This window comes from Leptodactylus fuscus, chromosome 10 (assembly GCF_031893055.1).
Source record: "Leptodactylus fuscus isolate aLepFus1 chromosome 10, aLepFus1.hap2, whole genome shotgun sequence".
Taxonomy (NCBI): Eukaryota; Metazoa; Chordata; class Amphibia; order Anura; family Leptodactylidae; genus Leptodactylus; species Leptodactylus fuscus.
In genome coordinates, this window is record NC_134274.1 from 39443902 (window position 1) to 39465738 (window position 21837).

Below are 21837 nucleotides of genomic sequence, written 5' to 3' on the forward strand. Positions count from 1 at the left end.
ATTTGCCCAAACTGGGCTGTTTAGAGGCTCCCTCCACCATTAATTGGTCCAAACTGGGCTGGTTAGAGGCTCCCTCCACCATGAATTTGCCCAAACTGGGCTGTTTAGAGGCTCCCTCCACCATGAATTGGTCCAAACTGGGGTGGTTAGAGGCTCCCTCCACCATGAATTGGTCCAAACTGGGGTGGTTAGAGGCTCCCTCCACCATTAATTGGTCCAAACTGGGCTGGTTAGAGGCTCCCTCCACAATTAATTGGTCCAAACTGGGCTAATTAGAGGCTCCCTCCACCATGAATTGGTCCAAACTGGGTTTTTTAGAGGCTCCCTCCACCATGAATTTGCCCAAACTGGGCTGTTTAGAGGCTCCCTCCACCATGAATTGGTCCAAACTGGGCTGGTTAGAGGCTCCCTCCACCATGAATTGGTCCAAACTGGGGTGGTTAGAGGCTCCCTCCACCATTAATTGGTCCAAACTGGGCTGGTTAGAGGCTCCCTCCACCATTAATTGGTCCAAACTGGGCTGGTTAGAGGCTCCCTCCACCATGAATTTGCCCAAACTGGGGTGGTTAGAGGCTCCCTCCACCATTAATTGGTCCAAACTGGGCTGGTTAGAGGCTCCCTCCACAATTAATTGGTCCAAACTGGGCTAATTAGAGGCTCCCTCCACCATGAATTGGTCCAAACTGGGTTTTTTAGAGGCTCCCTCCACCATGAATTTGCCCAAACTGGGCTGTTTAGAGGCTCCCTCCACCATGAATTGGTCCAAACTGGGCTGGTTAGAGGCTCCCTCCACCATGAATTTCCCAAAACTTGGCTGTTTAGAGGCTCCCTCCACCATGAATTTGCCCAAACTGGGCTGTTTAGAGGCTCCCTCCACCATTAATTGGTCCAAACTGGGCTGGTTAGAGGCTCCCTCCACCATGAATTTCCCAAAACTTGGCTGTTTAGAGGCTCCCTCCACCATTAATTGGTCCAAACTGGGCTGGTTAGAGGCTCCCTCCACCATTAATTGGTCCAAACTGGGCTGGTTAGAGGCTCCCTCCACCATTAATTGGTCCAAACTGGGCTGGTTAGAGGCTCCCTCCACCATGAATTTCCCAAAACTTGGCTGTTTAGAGGCTCCCTCCACCATTAATTGGTCCAAACTGGGCTGGTTAGAGGCTCCCTCCACCATGAATTTGCCCAAACTGGGCTGTTTAGAGGCTCCCTCCACCATGAATTGGTCCAAACTGGGTTTTTTAGAGGCTCCCTCCACCATTAATTGGTCCAAACTGGGCTGGTTAGAGGCTCCCTCCACAATTAATTGGTCCAAACTGGGCTAATTAGAGGCTCCCTCCACCATGAATTGGTCCAAACTGGGTTTTTTAGAGGCTCCCTCCACCATGAATTTGCCCAAACTGGGCTGTTTAGAGGCTCCCTCCACCATGAATTGGTCCAAACTGGGCTGGTTAGAGGCTCCTTCCACCATGAATTGGTCCAAACTGGGGTGGTTAGAGGCTCCCTCCACCATTAATTGGTCCAAACTGGGCTGGTTAGAGGCTCCCTCCACCATTAATTGGTCCAAACTGGGCTGGTTAGAGGCTCCCTCCACCATGAATTTGCCCAAACTGGGGTGGTTAGAGGCTCCCTCCACCATTAATTGGTCCAAACTGGGCTGGTTAGAGGCTCCCTCCACAATTAATTGGTCCAAACTGGGCTAATTAGAGGCTCCCTCCACCATGAATTGGTCCAAACTGGGTTTTTTAGAGGCTCCCTCCACCATGAATTTGCCCAAACTGGGCTGTTTAGAGGCTCCCTCCACCATGAATTGGTCCAAACTGGGCTGGTTAGAGGCTCCCTCCACCATGAATTTCCCAAAACTTGGCTGTTTAGAGGCTCCCTCCACCATGAATTTGCCCAAACTGGGCTGTTTAGAGGCTCCCTCCACCATTAATTGGTCCAAACTGGGCTGGTTAGAGGCTCCCTCCACCATGAATTTGCCCAAACTGGGCTGTTTAGAGGCTCCCTCCACCATGAATTGGTCCAAACTGGGTTTTTTAGAGGCTCCCTCCACCATTAATTGGTCCAAACTGGGCTGGTTAGAGGCTCCCTCCACAATTAATTGGTCCAAACTGGGCTAATTAGAGGCTCCCTCCACCATGAATTGGTCCAAACTGGGTTTTTTAGAGGCTCCCTCCACCATGAATTTGCCCAAACTGGGCTGTTTAGAGGCTCCCTCCACCATGAATTGGTCCAAACTGGGCTGGTTAGAGGCTCCCTCCACCATGAATTGGTCCAAACTGGGGTGGTTAGAGGCTCCCTCCACCATTAATTGGTCCAAACTGGGCTGGTTAGAGGCTCCCTCCACCATTAATTGGTCCAAACTGGGCTGGTTAGAGGCTCCCTCCACCATGAATTTGCCCAAACTGGGGTGGTTAGAGGCTCCCTCCACCATTAATTGGTCCAAACTGGGCTGGTTAGAGGCTCCCTCCACAATTAATTGGTCCAAACTGGGCTAATTAGAGGCTCCCTCCACCATGAATTGGTCCAAACTGGGTTTTTTAGAGGCTCCCTCCACCATGAATTTGCCCAAACTGGGCTGTTTAGAGGCTCCCTCCACCATGAATTGGTCCAAACTGGGCTGGTTAGAGGCTCCCTCCACCATGAATTTCCCAAAACTTGGCTGTTTAGAGGCTCCCTCCACCATGAATTTGCCCAAACTGGGCTGTTTAGAGGCTCCCTCCACCATTAATTGGTCCAAACTGGGCTGGTTAGAGGCTCCCTCCACCATGAATTTGCCCAAACTGGGGTGGTTAGAGGCTCCCTCCACCATTAATTGGTCCAAACTGGGCTGGTTAGAGGCTCCCTCCACCATGAATTTGCCCAAACTGGGGTGGTTAGAGGCTCCCTCCACCATTAATTGGTCCAAACTGGGCTGGTTAGAGGCTCCCTCCACAATTAATTGGTCCAAACTGGGCTAATTAGAGGCTCCCTCCACCATGAATTGGTCCAAACTGGGTTTTTTAGAGGCTCCCTCCACCATGAATTTGCCCAAACTGGGCTGTTTAGAGGCTCCCTCCACCATGAATTGGTCCAAACTGGGCTGGTTAGAGGCTCCCTCCACCATGAATTTCCCAAAACTTGGCTGTTTAGAGGCTCCCTCCACCATGAATTTGCCCAAACTGGGCTGTTTAGAGGCTCCCTCCACCATTAATTGGTCCAAACTGGGCTGGTTAGAGGCTCCCTCCACCATGAATTTGCCCAAACTGGGCTGTTTAGAGGCTCCCTCCACCATGAATTGGTCCAAACTGGGTTTTTTAGAGGCTCCCTCCACCATTAATTGGTCCAAACTGGGCTGGTTAGAGGCTCCCTCCACAATTAATTGGTCCAAACTGGGCTAATTAGAGGCTCCCTCCACCATGAATTGGTCCAAACTGGGTTTTTTAGAGGCTCCCTCCACCATGAATTTGCCCAAACTGGGCTGTTTAGAGGCTCCCTCCACCATGAATTGGTCCAAACTGGGCTGGTTAGAGGCTCCCTCCACCATGAATTGGTCCAAACTGGGGTGGTTAGAGGCTCCCTCCACCATTAATTGGTCCAAACTGGGCTGGTTAGAGGCTCCCTCCACCATTAATTGGTCCAAACTGGGCTGGTTAGAGGCTCCCTCCACCATGAATTTGCCCAAACTGGGGTGGTTAGAGGCTCCCTCCACCATTAATTGGTCCAAACTGGGCTGGTTAGAGGCTCCCTCCACAATTAATTGGTCCAAACTGGGCTAATTAGAGGCTCCCTCCACCATGAATTGGTCCAAACTGGGTTTTTTAGAGGCTCCCTCCACCATGAATTTGCCCAAACTGGGCTGTTTAGAGGCTCCCTCCACCATGAATTGGTCCAAACTGGGCTGGTTAGAGGCTCCCTCCACCATGAATTTCCCAAAACTTGGCTGTTTAGAGGCTCCCTCCACCATGAATTTGCCCAAACTGGGCTGTTTAGAGGCTCCCTCCACCATTAATTGGTCCAAACTGGGCTGGTTAGAGGCTCCCTCCACCATGAATTTGCCCAAACTGGGGTGGTTAGAGGCTCCCTCCACCATTAATTGGTCCAAACTGGGCTGGTTAGAGGCTCCCTCCACCATGAATTTCCCAAAACTTGGCTGTTTAGAGGCTCCCTCCACCATTAATTGGTCCAAACTGGGCTGGTTAGAGGCTCCCTCCACCATGAATTTGCCCAAACTGGGCTGTTTAGAGGCTCCCTCCACCATTAATTGGTCCAAACTGGGCTGGTTAGAGGCTCCCTCCACCATGAATTTGCCCAAACTGGGCTGTTTAGAGGCTCCCTCCACCATGAATTGGTCCAAACTGGGGTGGTTAGAGGCTCCCTCCACCATGAATTGGTCCAAACTGGGGTGGTTAGAGGCTCCCTCCACCATTAATTGGTCCAAACTGGGCTGGTTAGAGGCTCCCTCCACAATTAATTGGTCCAAACTGGGCTAATTAGAGGCTCCCTCCACCATGAATTGGTCCAAACTGGGTTTTTTAGAGGCTCCCTCCACCATTAATTGGTCCAAACTGGGCTGGTTAGAGGCTCCCTCCACAATTAATTGGTCCAAACTGGGCTAATTAGAGGCTCCCTCCACCATGAATTGGTCCAAACTGGGTTTTTTAGAGGCTCCCTCCACCATGAATTTGCCCAAACTGGGCTGTTTAGAGGCTCCCTCCACCATTAATTGGTCCAAACTTGGCTGTTTAGAGGCTCCCTCCACCATGAATTTGCCCAAACTGGGCTGTTTAGAGGCTCCCTCCACCATTAATTGGTCCAAACTGGGCTGGTTAGAGGCTCCCTCCACCATGAATTTGCCCAAACTGGGGTGGTTAGAGGCTCCCTCCACCATTAATTGGTCCAAACTGGGCTGGTTAGAGGCTCCCTCCACCATTAATTGGTCCAAACTGGGCTGGTTAGAGGCTCCCTCCACCATGAATTTGCCCAAACTGGGCTGTTTAGAGGCTCCCTCCACCATGAATTGGTCCAAACTGGGCTGGTTAGAGGCTCCCTCCACCATGAATTTCCCAAAACTTGGCTGTTTAGAGGCTCCCTCCACCATTAATTGGTCCAAACTGGGCTGGTTAGAGGCTCCCTCCACCATGAATTGGTCCAAACTGGGGTTTTTAGAGGCTCCCTCCACCATGAATTGGTCCAAACTGGGGTTTTTAGAGTCTCCCTCCACCATGAATTGGTCCAAACTGGGGTTTTTAGAGTCTCCCTCCACCATGAATTGGTCCAAACTGGGGTTTTTAGAGGCTCCCTCCACCATGAATTTGCCCAAACTCTGCTGGTTAGAGGCTCAATCCACCCTGATTTTCAAAACAAATGTTGGTGCCAACCTCAACTTACTACAAGGGCCAAATTCACTGCTGGTGACAAGCTCTCCTCACTGCAAGTGCCAAATACACATGTTTCAAGGTGTTTTCCTACTGTCAGAGAGGTGGTATTGAGTGTGTAAAGTGTGTAGTTGTTAGGCTGTGATGTTGGGGTAATAGAGGGTCTTTGGTGTGTTAGATGCCCCCAGACATGCTTCCCCTGCTGTCCCAGTGTCATTCCAGAGGTGTTGGCATCATTTCCTGGGGTGTCATAGTGGACTTGGTGACCCTCCAGACACGGATTTGGGTTTCCCCCTTAACGAGTATCTGTTCCCCATAGACTATAATGGGGTTCGAAACCCGTTCGAACACACGAACATTGAGCGGCTGTTCGAATCGAATTTCGAACCTCGAACATTTTAGTGTTCGCTCATCTCTATTTGCATACACTTAGCCTAAGGTTAGGTTCACACTACTGCTACTGTCCGCCCCAGGTTTCCATCTTAAACCCCGGGGAAACTGGACAGGGGACGGCTTGCAGGCGGTCAGCTTTAAAACCCATTCATTTGTCCGTATGCCTCTTATGCCAAACAAATCTACAGCAAACAAACAGTCTACTGAGGAAACCTCTGAGAATTTTCTGTGCAAAGCATTGTTGGAAGAACAATGGGGACCCTTAGGGACGCTTCATGGGGTCTTAGTCTAAACACCTTTTCAAAAAAACAACAATATTTAAATTTGATGTCAATTAAAAGTTATTTTTAGGAAGCAAACATTTAATCCCTTCCTCCCGGAGACATGTTCCATGAGTAGATATCCAGTAAAAATGATTTAATCCTCCCAAAATATAAAAAAAGTGGACTTTCTAGGAGAGAATAAGTAACATTAAGACTAGAGATGAGCGAACACTAAAATGTCCGAGGTTCGAAATCCAATTCGAACAGCCGCACACTGTTCGACTGTTCGAACGGATTTCGAACCCCATTATAGTCTATGGGGGGAAATACTCGTTTCAGGGGTAGGCAAAATTCAATAAAATTATACTTACCAAGTCCATGAGTGATGGTCGGGCTGGATTCTCCTTGAAGTCTTCTCCCGGCGCAGCGTAACTGTGTCTTCTTCTGGCTGGAATTCACTCTGCCTAGGCATCGGGGTCCGACGCCTGTGCAGAGCCAACTGCGCATGTGAGGGCATGCGAGGGCATGCCCGTGCATGCGCAGTCGGCTCTGCCTAGGCCGGATGCCAAGGCAGAGTGAATTCCAGCCGGAAGACACAGCGGGGACGCTGCACGGAGAAGACTTCTAAAGGTAAGAGAAGAACCAGCGTTGATTGGCAGAATGTATAGCATTCTGCCAATCAATGCTAGTTCTGCATCGAACCTTAAACTTCGAACAGCTAGTAGTGTTCGATCGAGTACAAGTATTTTGAATACCGTATTATTCGATCGAATACCTACTCGATCGAACACTACTCGCTCATCTCTAATTAAGACTTGTATGTTACTTGTACAATGCTCGGTTAGTGAGCTCACACTCTAAGAAAATCTAGTGCGATTGGACAAAAAGCAATTCGAAGCATAACTCTACAAGAAAACCATTGACACCCCCTAAAACTTCCTGAAAAATGACCAATTATGGTTTATTATCACTGATGGAAATTTCTACACTGAGATCTATTAAAAGAAATCTGCAGGAGAAGGTTAGAATTCCTGTCTATGAACTTGAAGGTTAGAGTGAATTTTACAATTTGTATTCCCTTCAAAAATGAATTTCTGAAAAGTATGTAACTTTAACATATTTTATCCCCTATCTATACTGAACCAATTTCATTATGAAAAATTCTATTTCACTTGTACTTATCTGAAAGGGATTGTAGAAAACTCAATATGAATTAACCCAAAGCAGAGTGCATGGGGATAAGCCTATTTCGTAGGACCATTTACTACTTGTGCTCCAGAATACAATAGTTGTTATAATTGCTCCTTGAATGACATCTACTGTATCTCTAGCTCTGTATATGTGTTTGTAGTTATTCTGGACAATGTCTGGACAGTGACTCTATTCATGTTGGACAATGTGCTTAAAGAGAGTCTGTCAGGTCCAAAATGGCTCCTAAACCGATTCTAGTCCGTAGTGGAGACCTTTAATAGGGCAGAAACCTATCTTTGTGGCCACAAACCAAAGAAACAGTCCAGAAATAATCTTTTGTATGGATATGCAAATCAGTTTGATTTGACTAGGGTTTTATTTGCCAGGCTTGTCTATAGACCGTCACAAGAGCTCCTGTTCTTCTATGGAACAAAAAAGGGGGAAAACACCAAGCTTATAGTGTAGATAAGTTTGCAATGGATGTTGGAAATAAAAATGTACAGAGAAATGGAACAGTTGGTCCCTCACCTTCAGGTGTTGTGAATGAGTCACAACACCAATGGAAGCACAGAGGTTGAGGTGGCTGCAGAATCCACAGACTGGTCACTGAGGACCAGACGGTAATGGAAGGAAGGAGGCCGATGGCTAGAGATGGACGTCCGCACTCTGGTCCACAGATTGGAGTGTCGACAAGGTGAATAAAATACAGTATATGACCTTTATGGGACAAAAACAGATGTGTACCTGACCTCACTTAGCAAGTAATTGTGCACCTGAAGAAGCGCCTGTGGAGCTCGAAACGCGTTGTGCAGAACGTTTTTGTCCAATAAAGGTCATATCTTTTATTCACCTTGTCGACACTCAAATCTGCGGACCAGAGAGCGCAGACGTTCATCTCTAGCCATTGGCCTCCTTCCTTTTATTGAATTTAACTCTTTTAACCATGATTGACATTTTCATACTCTGCCTTCTTCATGGCTATCTGTTAGCAAAATTGGCAAAAATGGCCCTAGTGCATTTGCAGGTGTTGCTGCAGAATATTGACAAGTCCCTACATCTCAGGGACTTTAATTCTTTGTCTGTGGTGACCAGAGCAATGGGCTGAAATCAAGCTGATGTGAATTTGGCCTAATAACGTTCTATAGAAGCCTATAATAGAATAAAAAACATACCTATGCCATTAAAAAAGGTATCAACTACTGAAGACTCTCAATTTTTTATATGTCAAAAAATAATTAATAAAAATAATAGCTTATTTTATCTCAAAGCTCTCTAGTCTATTTTTATTTACCAATGGGTGATCGATGTTACAGCGATGTAATGAACAACTAAAAAGCAAATACTTGTAAACAAGACGGATTGTTCCTTGGGATATTATTTCTGAATTTGTTGTATTCTTCCACCAAACAAAAAAAGAAAAATGTTTTTCTATTGTTCTTGTCATGCAATTCATATCATATCCATGTCATTACATTGAGTTCAATTGTATACATTCAAGATAGAACCCAGCGTGGGAAGAAGACGCAAAGAGAGGCCGTTCCAGATGAAGATAGAGGCGGCGCTGGACAGTTCTCTCATAGCATTGGGGACGCCCCCAGTGCTGTTTGAGTGCTGGGGCCTGCCCCCAGTGCTGCGAGAGAACTCATTTGTATACAGACGAAAACTGGGATTTCTACCAACTGACAACCCAGAGAAGACATCTAATGGTAGGAGAAGAATAGCCTTTCTTAAGGCTATTCCTACGTGTTAGTGAGAGTAAATACAATTTTAATGATAGGATCCCTTTAATATTGCTACTAATCTGAAAATGTTCCAGAAGGCAAGGGGTGGGTGCACTCCAAGTCTCTTCCCTTAAATTGAAAATGACTGACATGCTTCATGTTTTCTATAATTTTATCATTTTAATTTTGTAGGAATGAACTTCTTAGCTTTGCTTGATATTTATTGATATGATTTAAATGTCATTTTGACACATTCGACTCATTTTTATTTGCTTTTTCATTTATGAAATGCATCAGTTAACATTATCCCACCATTACTCAATAGGTTTAGAAAGGGAAATGCATGCAGTGAGTCAACAGATAAGGACCGGAGCATCATCCATATGGATTTATATGTTCTCTGTTTTCTTCATATTCATGGTGACTTCCTTTGGGCACCGCAGTTACATTCCACTACTGGAAACCTATAGCATAGGCAGGTAATCGGCTTCCCGTGAACTTCCTTGTAGGTATCTTTTTTTAATATTGCAAGCTTCATTGGAGAAGAAGCGAATGATTAAAACATCTTACTAACAGCATAGAACACTTCTGAGAAGAAAATAACATTACAATTAAATATTTGTACAAATTATTTTATGTTATTCGATTTCATGTTTTTTTCTAATTTACTTTGTGCTAAGACTTTTGTCACATGGTTTTATCCCTTTTTAATTTTACACTATATACTTTCAGGATCCAATTTTTTTTCTAACTATGTTAGTAGATATTTGAGAACAATTTTTTGAATTAAAACTTGTTGGGACAATTTGTTTGAATGGCACCATGTGGGTAAACCTTTCTTGGAGGACTTGCGCTTTAATAATATCGGGGCTACTACATAGAATATATATCTTTTGTATATGGATTAAACTTACTGTGTAACTTCTTTTGAGACTTAGGGCGGATTCACATCTGCGCCCGTTCTCTGTTTTAGCCAATCCGGAGGGTTTCCTTCTTCTGCCCCAAGAAACTAGACAGGAGACGGAAACCTGGCAGTCAGTTTTCAAACCTATTCACTTGAATAGGTTTGCAAAGTGACCACCCATGTGCGTCTTCTGCCTCTCCGTGGCGAAAGCATTTTTTAGCCGAACACAAAGTTTTTGGAAATGCCTTATGTTGTACTCAAAAAATATGCAAAAAATAGCTGAATAACCCAAATTAAATTTTTCTTATAGCCCTCAAACTACGTGTACGGAAATGTCTCTGGTCCTGAATAGAGATGAGCGAACAATAAAATGTCCGAGGTTCGAAATCCGATTCAAACAGCCGCACACTGTACGACTGTTCGAACGGATTTCGAACCCCATTACAGTCTATGGGGGGGAAATGCTCATTTCAGGGGTATGCAAAATTCGATAACATTATACTTACCAAGTCCATGAGTGACGGTCGAGCTGGATTCTCCTTGAAGTCTTCTCCCGGTGCAGCACCCCCGCGGCATCTTCCAGCTGGAATTCACTCTGCCTAGGCATCGGGGCCTGACGTCTGAGCAGAGCCAACTGCGCACGCGAGGGCATGCCCACACATGCGCAGTCGGCTCTGCCTAGGCCGGATGCCTAGGCAGAGTGAATTCCAGCCGGGAGACACCATGGGGACGCTGCACGGAGAAGTCTTCTAAAAGTAAGAGAAGAACCAGAGTTGATTGGCAGAATGTATAGCATTCTGCCAATCAACGCTGGTTCTGCATCAAACCTTAAACTTCTAGTAAACAGCTAGTAGTGTTCGATCGAGTACGAGTATTTTGAGTACCGTAGTATTCAATCGAACACCTACTCGATCGAACACTACTCGCTCATCTCTAGTCCTGAACCAGGGAAATTGATCCGGTACAGCAGTGGTTGAAGGGGTTGTCCAATTTCAGCAAATCCTACTAATATTATAAATGTGACAGTTTGTGTGTTTGAGTGTTTGTGGGTTTGTATCTTTGGATGTTTGTTCCTCAATCACGCAAAAATGGCTGAAGGTATTCAGCTCACATTTGGCACATACATATCTTGGAGCTTGGAATGAAACATAGGCATTCTGCCTATATATGCCCGCAACTCACGACTGCTAGCCCTGAATTTGCCGTACTGCAAGGCTAACAGAGCCGAGATGACGTCATCCACTCTGCTTCAGCCGCTTTCTATTAGGGTCACGGGATTGTGTGGGCAGCGCTACAAACGCTGTACATGCTGGAGAACATTCCGCCTACTGCAAGCTCCAAAGCATCCAGACCACGCGCCCGTGGTGTGGGGCCTCAATAAATGGTTTGCCTGTGCCAGCTGTGTGCGCACACCGGGGGACTGCAATTTTCGGCCTCTGCAGGCCACGTCCGTACAGCCGGCTGCTGGCAGTGGCTGCTGGCAGATCTGGCCGATATGTTTGGGGCCGTGTGGGAGTATGGGGTGAGGGGGGGGGGGGCTGCGTCAGGGTGGTGGCACGGGGAGCTTAGGGGCCGGGGGTGGGGTGCATAGCATTGGGGACGTGGGGGGAAACAAGAGCAGGGGCCAGCAGGACTGTTCACGGGAGAGAGCACGCTGGTGGGTCTCGCAGGGGAGGCGTTGCGGACGAGGTCACGGGAATAGTATTTGTATGATGAAAAGTGAAAAAATTTTCAATATACTTTCTGGATCAACTCAAAAAAAAAATAAAAATCCCTGACTGCCTCATATGTTGAAACTATTAAAAAAAAAAAAAATTGTTTTATTAAATTTATTGATGATAAAACTCCCTTTTACCAAGTAAAACCTAATGAAGCATATTAATATTACAGCACATTATATATTTGAAATCTAAGAACGGAACCCAATAACGAAGGAAATCTTCGTTGTGGAATATGGCGATGAAAATAAAATAGCTTGTCTGTATTTTTAATTTACTGTACATTCCTGCAGTAAAGCTCATTCCCTAAGGAAGTCTATGCTTTCAGTAAAGCCATAAACATGTTCTCTAGCACAAAGTCCCATGCAAAGTCTTACGGAGATTTTCTTTGGCGCTATGATCCCTCTCTGTTGTCAAAAAACATTTTATTATTCAAAGCATTTGTGCGGAACGCAATCTGGAAGGGATTTTCCCAAGTCGTCTTCATTTCTCTCACCACCATAAAATATTTCATTTACTTTAATCTGATTAGTGCATAGACGGCGTAGCGTTAAATATTTCATTTGTGCCATATAAACATAAAATATTGATAGTCATGAACACTTTCTACGGAACGCCCCTTTCACTGTCTATAGATGGCTTGATCACAATATAGTTTATTTAAAACAAACGAAAAATCATTGTTTATTATGCTTTTTACCATCTCGACATAAGTAGCAGCACATGCCGTTTTTTTCCATTGGGCTCACATACGCGGGTCCACATTAGCAGACGCTCTTCTGCTTGGCAGTTTTTCCTGATCTCAGTGGGATATAAAGAAATGCACAGGGTAAAGAAATGGGGAAGGACAGACAAATAATGTAGATATTGACTATAAGGAAATGTAAAGTCTCTTGGAATAATTTGCCAGTAGAGGTTTCTCTCGTTATCTGAACGTTGTCTCTGCCAGGGATTTGTTGGATCCGTACCTTAGGTTCATTTCGCAATGAATAAACAAATTAAAAAACAGCAATAGATTGTGTTCTTCGGATTGAATTTATTGGGTTTAAACATATGGATCCACAATGTGTATGAATTCCCATTTTATTCCCCATTGATAAATTTGTACAGGTTATAGGGTCATAACACAGATCTGAGTTCTTTGGAAGGTTGGACAGGACAGTCCATCGCTCCAGAGCAGGGGTATGGAATAGAGATGAGCGAACACTAAAATGTCCGAGGTTCGAAATCCGATTCGAACAGCCGCACACTGTTCGACTGTTCGAACAGATTTCAAACCACATTATAGTCTATGGGGGGAAATGCTCGTTTCAGGGGTACGCAAAATTCGATAAAATCATACTTACCAAGTCCATGAGTGACGGTCGGGTTGGATTCTGCTTGAAGTCTTCTCCCGGCGCTGGGTCACCGTGTCTTCTTCCGGGTGGAATTCACTCTGCCTAGGCATCCAGCTTAGTCAGAGCTGACTGGGCATGCGCGGGCATGCACACGCATGCACGCGCATGCACAGTCGGCTCTGCCCAGGCCCGACGCCTGAGCAGAGTGAATTCCACCCGGAAGAAGATGCGGGGACGCAGCGCAGAGAAGACTATGGAAAGGTAAGAGAAGAACCAGAATAACCAGGTAAGAATGTATAGCATTCTGCCAATCAACACTGGTTCTGCATCGAACCTTAAACTTCGAACAGTTAGTAGTGTTCGATCGAGTATGAGTATTTCGAATACCGTAGTATTCGATCGAACACCTACTCGATCGAACACTACTTGCTCATCTCTAGTAGGGAATAAAGAGTACTGTTTGGATCAGCCGATCCGAACAGCACACTTGCATAGAAATGAATGGACGTAGCCGGCACGCGGGGAGTTAAGCGGCCGGCCGCCGTCAAAGCGGAAGTACCAGGTGCATCCATTCATTTCTATGGAGCGTGCTGTTCGGATCGGCTGATCCGAACAGTACTCGCTCATCTTTAGTAGGGAATAGAGATGAGCGAACACTAAAATGTTCGAGGTTCGAAATTCGATTCGAACAGCCGCTCACTGTTCGAGTGTTCGAATGGGTTTCGAACCCCATTATAGTCTATGGGGAACATAAACTCGTTAAGGGGGAAACCCAAATTCGTGTCTGGAGGGTCACCAAGTCCACTATGACACCCCAGGAAATGATACCAACACCCTGGAATGACACTGGGACAGCAGGGGAAGCATGTCTGGGGGCATAAAAGTCACTTTATTTCATGGAAATCCCTGTCAGTTTGCGATTTTCGCAAGCTAACTTTTCCCCATAGAAATGAATTGGCCAGTGCTGATTGGCCAGAGTACGGAACTCGACCAATCAGCGCTGGCTCTGCTGGAGGAGGCGGAGTCTAAGATCGCTCCACACCAGTCTCCATTCAGGTCCGACCTTAGACTCCGCCTCCTCCGGCAGAGCCAGCGCTGATTGGCCGAAGGCTGGCCAATGCATTCCTATGCGAATGCAGACTTAGCAGTGCTGAGTCAGTTTTGCTCAACTACACATCTGATGCACACTCGGCACTGCTACATCAGATGTAGCAATCTGATGTAGCAGAGCCGAGGGTGCACTAGAACCCCTGTGCAAACTCAGTTCACGCTAATAGAATGCATTGGCCAGCGCTGATTGGCCAATGCATTCTATTAGCCCGATGAAGTAGAGCTGAATGTGTGTGCTAAGCACACACATTCAGCACTGCTTCATCAAGCCAATACAATGCATTAGCCAGTGCTGATTGGCCAGAGTACGGAATTCGGCCAATCAGCGCTGGCCAATGCATTCTATTAGCCCGATGAAGTAGAGCTGAATGTGTGTGCTAAGCACACACATTCAGCACTGCTTCATCAAGCCAATACAATGCATTAGCCAGTGCTGATTGGCCAGAGTACGGAATTCGGCCAATCAGCGCTGGCTCTGCTGGAGGAGGCGGAGTCTAAGGTCGGACCTGAATGGAGACTGGTGTGGAGCGATCTTAGACTCCGCCTCCTCCAGCAGAGCCAGCGCTGATTGGCCGAATTCCGTACTCTGGCCAATCAGCACTGGCTAATGCATTGTATTGGCGTGATGAAGCAGTGCTGAATGTGTGTGCTTAGCACACACATTCAGCTCTACTTCATCGGGCTAATAGAATGCATTGGCCAGCGCTGATTGGCCGAATTCCGTACTCTGGCCAATCAGTGCTGGCCAATGCATTCTATTAGCTTGATGAAGCAGAGTGTGCACAAGGGTTCAAGCGCACCCTCGGCTCTGATGTAGCAGAGCCGAGGCTGCACAAGGGTTCAAGCGCACCCTCGGCTCTGATGTAGGAGAGCCGAGGGTGCACTTGAACCCTTGTGCAGCCTCGGCTCTGCTACATCAGAGCCGAGGGTGCGCTTGAACCCTTGTGCACACTCTGCTTCATCAAGCTAATAGAATGCATTGGCCAGCGCTGATTGGCCAATGTATTCTATTAGCCTGATGAAGTAGAGCTGAATGTGTGTGCTAAGCACACACATTCAGCTCTACTTCATCGGGCTAATAGAATGCATTGGCCAGCGCTGATTGGCCAGAGTACGGAACTCGACCAATCAGCGCTGGCTCTGCTGGAGGAGGCGGAGTCTAAGATCGCTCCACACCAGTCTCCATTCAGGTCCGACCTTAGACTCCGCCTCCTCCAGCAGAGCCAGCGCTGATTGGCCGAATTCCGTACTCTGGCCAATCAGCACTGGCTAATGCATTGTATTGGCGTGATGAAGCAGTGCTGAATGTGTGTGCTTAGCACACACATTCAGCTCTACTTCATCGGGCTAATAGAATGCATTGGCCAATCAGCGCTGGCCAATGCATTCTATTAGCGTGAACTGAGTTTGCACAGGGGTTCTAGTGCACCCTCGGCTCTGCTACATCAGATTGCTACATCTGATGTAGCAGTGCCGAGTGTGCATCAGATGTGTAGTTGAGCAAAACTGACTCAGCACTGCTAAGTCTCTGCATTCGCATAGGAATGCATTGGCCAGCCTTCGGCCAATCAGCGCTGGCTCTGCCGGAGGAGGCGGAGTCTAAGGTCGGACCTGAATGGAGACTGGTGTGGAGCGATCTTAGACTCCGCCTCCTCCAGCAGAGCCAGCGCTGATTGGTCGAGTTCCGTACTCTGGCCAATCAGCGCTGGCCAATGCATTCTATTAGCCCGATGAAGTAGAGCTGAATGTGTGTGCTTAGCACACACATTCAGCTCTACTTCATCAGGCTAATAGAATACATTGGCCAATCAGCGCTGGCCAATGCATTCTATTAGCTTGATGAAGCAGAGTGTGCACAAGGGTTCAAGCGCACCCTCGGCTCTGATGTAGCAGAGCTGAGGGTGCACAAGGGTTCAAGTGCACCCTCGGCTCTCCTACATCAGAGCCGAGGGTGCGCTTGAACCCTTGTGCACACTCTGCTTCATCAAGCTAATAGAATGCATTGGCCAGCACTGATTGGCCAGAGTACGGAATTCGGCCAATCAGCGCTGGCCAATGCATCCCTATGGGAAAAAGTTTATCTCACAAAAATCACAATTACACACCCGATAGAGCCCCAAAAAGTTATTTTTAATAACATTCCCCCCTAAATAAAGGTTATCCCTAGCTATCCCTGCCTGTACAGCTATCCCTGTCTCATAGTCACAAAGTTCACATTCTCATATGACCCGGATTTGAAATCCACTATTCGTCTAAAATGGAGGTCACCTGATTTCGGCAGCCAATGACTTTTTCCAATTTTTTTCAATGCCCCCAGTGTCGTAGTTCCTGTCCCACCTCCCCTGCGCTGTTATTGGTGCAAAAAAGGCGCCAGGGAAGGTGGGAGGGGAATCGAATTTTGGCGCACTTTACCACGTGGTGTTCGATTCGATTCGAACATGGCGAACACCCTGATATCCGATCGAACATGTGTTCGATAGAACACTGTTCGCTCATCTCTAGTAGGGAACCTTCGGCTCTACAGCTGTTGGAAAATTCCAACTCCCAGCATGCATACTTGCACTGCTGTTCTTGAAACTCTCATGGAAGTGAATGGACCATGTTGGGAGTTCAGCATCTGGAGAGCCCAGGGTTCCCTATCCTTGTTCCAGAAGTTCCTTCTGTGGGACAAGGCTCTAATCCAAAATGGACCTATGTATTGTGTAAAAATCAACCCTAAATATTAATAGCAGCTTCAGTGGAATTCTTCTTCATTTCCCACTGTCGTCTTTGACTGTAGATTACTTGGGACAGGATATCGATGCAGGGCATCGACATTCAGTCATGGCTTTCCTCTGCTGAAGTGTCAAACCACGGAATCTGAGGCTGAATTAGCTGTTCAATCTGCAACAAGATCAAGCAGGACACTTATTTTTCAGTGTACTGCTTCAAACTCTGCCTCCCATTAAAAAAAAAAATGGGAGTCAGATTCTGGGCAGAATCTGCTGTAGATTCAGGGGTGGAATTGGTCCCCAAGTATGCAGCAAATTCCTCCATCTGAATGTACCTTTAGGAATGGCCTAAAGTCAAACCAGTTTAAAATAATGAGTCCACCCAAACCATACTATTGCCTTAAAATCAAGGGTCTAATAAGCTAAACTAGCAAATTAATAGGGATCTTTGGTGCTGCTAGTTTGGGTCAATAAACCAACAGTCAGAACTGCATTTGTGGCCGCAATATGGTTCATTTTACAAGTAGAGATGAACAAAGTTTTGAAAAATTCGATTTGGCCACTTCTCCAGATTTTCCAAAAAGATTAGGGTCTATCCGAATTAATTTCCGATGAGTATTGTTAAAAAAACCCCCAGCTATTTCCTGGCTGTAGAGAGTCTGTATATTGGTGTAGAACACTGTGCCTTGCAGTAAAAAACATGGCGAGTCTGCTGTGGTAGTCAAACAATACAGTGAGTCAGTGACACGCACATGACAGGCTTCACTCTTAGAACCACTGCAAATCTCACTTATTTGGCCAGTCACGGGGCCAAAACTGACCAAATTACTCAAGTGTGAACTCAGCCTTACACGACCCAGTGGCAGAGTGTGGAGGTTGCAGCAGCCTTATGAGAGCATACAGTGACCCAGTGACAGAGAGTGGAGGTTGCAGCAGCCTGAGAAGCCCATACAGTCACCCAGTGGTAGAGTGCGGAAGTGGCAGCAGTGTGAGAAGGCCACAGAGTGGCAAGATAGCAACAGCCTTAGGAGGCCATACATTGACCCGTTGACAGAGTGTGGTGAGGCAGCATGGATCATTTAATCTGCTACATCAGGCATTGGTGGATAGAAATCATGGCTGATCCACACCTGATTCATCTTCACAAAGGTGAGTCTCTCCAAATTGTGGGTTCTTGGGGTAAGTTTTGGCCCCACCGCACTAATCACCCGCTCTGCTGGGTAAAAGGGAGGCAATTTAAACTTTTGTGTTTTTTATATACATTTTTTTTCTTCTTTCATTTTTATGTTCAGACTCCCTAGGGACCTTGAAACCTTAGGAGTTCTTATCTTTCTTATCATATCTTTCAGGGAATAGTAAAATCCATTTACTTATATTACACACTACCATAGGCAATGACAAGCTTGAGAGCCTTCAATGGGCCCCCCAGCTTTAATGGCAACCGATCACCACCCGCCAATGACATTCCAGAGGGCGGCAATCAGTAAAAGATGGCGACGCCTGGTGACTGATTTCGGACCCCTAAGATAGCTCACAAATATCTGGTATCTTAAGGATAGAAAATCCTAATGTTTTTTTTTTTTATCCAGGAAAACCGCTATATATATTTTTTTTAAGAATGCTTTTTTCAGGCGTTCACGTATTTGTTATGAAATATTACTATTTCAATTTTTTTTTTGAAAATCCACATATCTCTATATCACAATTCTACCACATCAGTATTAAATATATTCTGTGATCAATAGATTAAGCCTGAAGCCAATTTTTGCTTTGGTCCTTTATGAGTAAAATAATACAATGCGTTTTTTTAAAATGTGAACTGGCCATGTCCTTTGGGTTTCGAATCCTACTTTCAGCTGAATTAATAATATGATTACGGATCAACTCCAAAATCTCTGACAATGCAGAAAAAGTCTGAAAGTTTCGGCAATTTGAAATAATGTTATAGATGTGCATTTTATGTGAGCTCAAGTAAATAGTTTACAATACAGAATCCGTGTATTGGGGGGAATTGCTTAAAGTGAAGGTTCCATTCTAAACTCTAACAGGCTATAGTTTTTTATAATGTAGTTTAATTTAACTGTTTCGTCATGTCTTGTCACTAGGGTTGAGCCGATCTTGAGATTCCAGGATCGTTTTTAAAATCTGATTACCGATCATTTTGCATCCAAGCCCGATCCCGATCCCAATTCCAATTCCGATCCTAATGCAAGTCGATGGGATTTTTTAATGATCGGATTTTAAAAATGATCCTATACACTACACAGCGTGGAGTCCAAAAATTGAAGGCTTCAATTTTTTGACTCCATGTTGTGTAGTGATTAAAAAATCCTCTAGCTACTTAGTCCCTCCTGCTGTCCGCTTACCTGCACAGAATCACTGCCGCTCCCTGGAGCTCCCGGCCATTGTTCTCTGTCTTCTCCTCTGTCATTCACACGCTGACAGAACGCCATACGTGCCTCCGTGCCTATGCTACTGTCACTGATGCTGGGAGAAGGTGGGGCTTGTTGTGGCTTAGGAGAGTGTGGGCGGATACAAGGCGGGGAGACGTGAGTGCATGTAAGGTTGAGTGATCGGGATCTGAATTCCATTCCTGATTTTTTTTTAGGCGGGATCGGAACCCGATTGCGAAATTTACTCGATCACCTATCGGGATCCGATCTTTTCCAATCCCGATGGCTCAACCCTACTTGTCACAGTAATCTGCATTGTTGCCAAGTTTGAGCTGCAGGGTGGCCAGGAAAAAATCTATATCTACATCTAGAGGTCTTTGTAACCACTGACATGACTGTATAATAGGATATCTAAAAGTAGAAAGGAAATACCAAGTGGCAGAAAGTGTAATTCCGTTATTAGAATAGAAAGGTATTCATAGACAATGCCTGGAATAATCTGGTCTTGGTGGACTCTCAACTGGTTTGTTTGTGTCTGTCCACCTTCAATAAAGGATCTACACTTGAATCTTCTTGGTGAGTGCAGCATTTTTTTTTTCTTTCCCTGTTTTTCCCTCCTTTTTTTCTGGGTGTTGTTTGTGGATTTTCCAGTCTATATAATAAACTTGGTACCAGTTACCCTGGTTCAGATGCTGGAGGCCCAATTTTCCTTAGTGGCTAGGGTTGAGCCGATCTTGAGATGTCAGGATCGTCTTTAACCCCTTAACGACCGGCCCATAGGGAATCTTCGTCGGCACTGACAGGTCCTTCCTGACTGCCCTATAGGAAAACTACATTGGGTAGTCAGGGAAGGATTCCCTGTCAGTGCCGACGTAGTTGGAGCAAGTCTTAGCTGTATCTTACAGCTAAGACCTTGCTCCATAACCCCCCATCAGAGGGGGCTCCGATGGGGGGGTTTAACCCCTTCAGTTTCGTGATCAAACATGATCACGGAACTGAAGCGGTTCCGTGATGGTGCCGGTCAGATCGGCACCCCCCGCGGCGAGATCGGGGGGTGCCGATATACAAAACATGCAGTCTGGGGTCTGGCCAGTGACCCCAGACTGCCATAGCCCCCCGTTACCTGGTTGATCCTGCCCATATACTCAGGAAGCCAAGCGATGCGTCTACATCGCTTGGCTTCCTGTTACAGACTGGAGACACGTGCAGCCTGTGTCTCCTGTGTCTCCAGCCTGTAACACTGATTCAGCAATGAAATCATTGCTGAATCAAGTGTCCTAAAAGGGACACATAAAAAAGTGAAATAAAAAGTGAAAAAAAGTGAAAAATAAATAAATAAAGCTTTTGAAAAAAATGAATAAAGTTATAAAGCCCCCAAAATCCCCTTTTTTCTATAGAAAATGAGTTATGTAAAAAAAAACCCTAAAAATTAATAAAAACAATACATATTTGGTAACATCGCGTCCGTAACAATCTGTACAATAAAACCGAAATAATATTTAATGTATACGGTAAACGTCGGGAAAAACCCCCGGAAAAAAGCCGCCAGAAGTAGTGATTTTTTGCCATCTCACCTTAGAAAATATGCTATAAAAAGTGATCAAAAAGTCATATGCACCCCACAATAGTACCAATAAAAAGCACAGGTTGTCCCGCAAAAAATAAGCCCTCAACCAACACTGTCAACCGAAAAATAAAAATGTTACGCCTCTCAGAAGATGGTGATGCAAAAATCACTGATTTATGTCCCCAAATGTGTTTTTGTTCTGCAGACTTAGTATCACATTAAAAAATACTATAAATGAGGTATCGCTGTAACCGTACCGACCCGCAGAATAAAGGACACATGTTACTTCTACTGTACGCTGCATGGCGCAAAATTTAAAAGGGAAAATTCAATGCCAGAATTGATTTTATTTTTTTAAAACCAGCAGAAAAAGAGTTAATAAAATGTATTCAATAGATTGTAGGCACCCAAAAATGGTGTCATTACAAAATGCATCACATCCCACAAAGAACAAGCCCTTATATGGCCACGTCACCCGAAAAATAAAGAAAATATAGCATCTAGTAATGTGAAGACAAAAACCCGCAAAAATCGCCAAATCATTAGAACACGACTGGCTGCGTCAGGAAGGGAATATATAAGCTGTGCGAGCGGATATCAGGGGACACCCCAGATTTACAGCTTATGAGGGAACAGACACCAGAAATGACACCCAAAGTGACCCCCAGAGTGACTCCCCCAATCATAGGAGCTCCTGGAACATAGTAGGGAATTTGGTGTCTGCAATGTTCTCCGCACAGCTTTTATATTCCCTCTTCGCCATCCGCTGTGCAGTCACGTCTGGGATACTAATACTCACTACACCCCCTGATAAATTCTTTGAGGGGTGCAGTTTTCAAAATGGGGTCACTCCTTTGGGGAATCCACTTTTCTGGTACCTTACAGGCTCTACAAACATGACATTGTAAAAGATAGAAAAACACCAAGCACACTTTATAGTGTAGATAGTCTATTCACCTTTTTAGATAATTGTAATGAATGTATCAGACCTGGTGGCCTCTCACCTGGTTTGGTTGTGACAGCGTTCACAACTCCGTACTAAGGTGTATATGATACCAGGTATGGGGAGCAGCACGTCTCAAAGGCACCAGTTGTGTCAACCGGGGAAACAGCAGAGGAATAAGGCAGGACGGCGCTCACAGGTCCAATAGATTTTATTGCTAAGAAGAATT